Genomic DNA, 3,334 nt, shown 5'->3' on the forward strand with positions numbered 1-3,334 from the left:
AAAAAGTGTTGGCCCACCCAGGGCTGGTACTCGAAGCGTCATCCTTCCTGGTCCTCGGCATATAGAGTAGGATGACCAGTTCCTTTTTCCACAGTCTTTACGTTACCAATCACAGTTGACCGGCTCCTATTTAAGGCTGGGTAAACCTAGGAGCAGGCAATCGTCTCAAAAAAATTCCAGCTGCCACTAGGATTCGAGTCCGATACTTCCTACACTGTAGTCAGACGCGCTACCGACTGAGCTACCGCGGTCCAGACATCATGCTTATACTAAGGCCTGGAGAGAGAGAGAGAGAGAGAGAGAGAGAGGAGAGGAGAGAGAGAGAGAGAGAGAGAGAGAGAGAGAGAGAGAGAGAAGACTTAAACAGAGGAACCAACTTTGAATTTATACAAGAGAAACTCACTGTGGAAAATAATAAAAGGTAGAGCGATTAAAGAGAGGAAGAATTCATTGTTTCTTGCATTACTGAGATTACTAAGATTCATTTCGCTGGATTACCAAAGAAAAAAAATAAGAAAACTCGCTGCGGGAATGACGTATGGCGATTAAAAAATGGAAATTTTTTTTTTTTTTTTCCTACACTATTGTTACAACTATGAAATTTCCCCTGCATTGCAAAAAAAAAAAAAAAAAAAATGAAACCCATTGCGGAAATAACAGATAGGATAGAAAAATAAATAAATAAATGTTTGCTGCACTACTGTTACAGCTAAGATTCTTTCCCATGCATTACAAAAAAAAGAAAAGAAAAAGGAAAAAGGAAATCCACTACAGAAATAACTTATACGGCAATTAACGAATGAAGAAAAAAATAAATGCCTCCTGCATTGCTGTGATTAATAACAGTCTTTTTTATGGTATTAAAAACAAATAAATTAATCAAACCATACAATATACACAAATAGGCCGCTGCGGAAAAATCCATTCAACAGTTACAGGAAAAAAAAAAAAAGTAAAAGCTCCCACAATCTCTTACAACCAAGACTTTTTCTTTTTTTCCCACAGATTATCACATTTTCCGTCAGGGATCTCAGTGGGCGGCGGAGCGTCATGAGGGGTGCCGCGCCAGCCATTACGCTCCCCCAAGGACTCAGCACAGAGGCAGGGGGAGGGGGCACTCGGATGAACGCTTCACTCACGCTTAATTAACACGCTTCCCGCTCAGGTGAAGACGAGAGCCACCTGGACTGCTAAAGGGAGGGAAGTAAGAGCTCCTGTGAGTTATCAGGTGAGCAAAGGCGCCATTTCAGCTTTCCAGGTAAACACGAGAATCAACAAAACTAATAATGTTGAGAAAGGCAGCAGTCCTATGCCACTCAGGTGTGCAATGTGATCGGGGCATTTTCCTCTGGTTAAGGAAGGTGGCATTTCAACTTTCCAGGTTGTTCAATCAGTTCTCAGACACGAGAGACAAGGTGACTTGTGAACTGGAGAAAGACAACTCCTATATTACTTAGGTGACCAATTTAAATAGAGCGCTTTTCTCGTGAACAAAGGTGGTATTTCAACTTTCTAGATAATTAACCAATCAATTATTATTTTTTTTCCAGATAAACACGAGAAACAAAACGATTAATGAACTGGAGAAAGGCAAAAGTTCCATATTGCTAAGGTGAGCAATGTGAAAAAGCTATCAGGTATTTTCTCAGGTGAACAAAGATGGCATTTCAATTTCCCAGGTGAACAAGTTGAACCACGAGGAACATCGTAACTAATAAACTGGAGACAGGCAGAATTTCTAAACCACTCAGGTGAACAATATGAACCAATCACAAGATACTTTTCAGGTGAGCAAAGATAACATTTCAACTTTCCAGGTTAATAAATATATTCCTAATTATGCTTTTTCATCTTTCTGCGTCTTATATATAACAGAGGAACATCAAGACACCTAAAGAGTTAACTAAACTGACCAACCTATTCTGTCCGCCTCTCTAATGCAGGAGTTAACCAGTATTCTCAGTCATTCATCCCTTTCTCTGGTAAACTCTGGAACTCCCTGCCTGCTTCTGTATTTCCACCTTCCTCTGACTCGAATTCCTTCAAGAGGGAGGTTTCAAGACACTTATCCTTCAGTTTTTGACTACCGCTTTGGACACTTTTCTGGGAATGGCATCTCAGTTGGCTTTTTTTTTTTTTTTTGTTGCCCTTGGCCAGTGTCCCTCCTACATAAAAAGAAAAAAAAAAACTTACGTTCCTTTTCTTCTCAAAGTTCATGAAAGCGAGAATGAAGGATATTTTGTTGTTTTCATTTTGCTTTCTGTATTTTTTTATCAGAGACATGAAGAGGTAAAAAAAAAAAAAAGCATATAAAAGTTGCAAAATAAAGTGTTTTGCTTAGTACAGACTAAATTAAAGGAGACGCTGGATGAGAGAAAACACTGAACAACAGACAGCAGACAAGAGACAAGACAAGTAAGCATGAGAGCAAAAAATATTGTCAGGAAATGTAACCCAGCAACTCCCAGGTAACGGAGGAAAAAAAAAAAAGAAAAAAAAAATGAGAAGTCTTGTGTTCTTCCACGCACCACAAGGGAAAGAGTCACTCAAGGTGTGGAGCGGAACGGTCATTGCGTCGCTCTGTACGTACTCTTTATTAAGTAGTGTAGTGTGTTGGCTTCCTTCGTAGAGAACAAGAAGTGAATGAGCAGCGAGAGAAGAAGGATGAGCAAGAAGAGAGGAAAGATGAGTACAAAGCAGGATCTAATTAAGTGGCAATATTATTGATGTATTCTATTCGTTCTCCATATTAACCAGTGTAGTGAGGAAAGATAAGAACAAAACAAAATCTAGTTATGTAAGTGGTACTGTTGTTGTTGTGTCATATACTTACTCTACAATAACCGAGGCAGTGTGTTGGCTTTCTTAATGGAGGAGACGAAAAAGACTAAAAATCAAGACAAAAACAGAACTGCAGCAAAGTAGTGGTGTGTTACTGTAACTGGTGCATCCTCTTTGTGTTCTGGCATCCTTTATGTGAATCAGAGAAGTGTGTTCATTTTCTTCGTAAAGGAGGACAACAAGAAACACATTAACATAAAAAAAAATAAAAAAAGAAGAAGAAGAAGAAGAAGTAGGGTAAGAACAACAGCAAGCAGTATACTCTAGTCAAGTGCCACGACTGCTTTCCGTTCTTGATGTACTCTGTATTAACACAAGCAGCGTGTCGGCTTTCCTAGTGGAGGAGGAGAACAAAAAAGCAGATTAAAAAGAAGACAGCGATAAGAACAATGAGGAAAGGCAAGATCTAGCAACGTGCTAGAGTTATTTCTGCGTCCTTTATTCTCTCTTTGTAAACTCCAGTAGTGTGTTGATATTATTCCAGAGAGGAGGA

The sequence above is a fragment of the Scylla paramamosain genome, chromosome 33 (genome assembly GCF_035594125.1).
Source record: "Scylla paramamosain isolate STU-SP2022 chromosome 33, ASM3559412v1, whole genome shotgun sequence".
Lineage (NCBI taxonomy): Eukaryota > Metazoa > Arthropoda > Malacostraca > Decapoda > Portunidae > Scylla > Scylla paramamosain.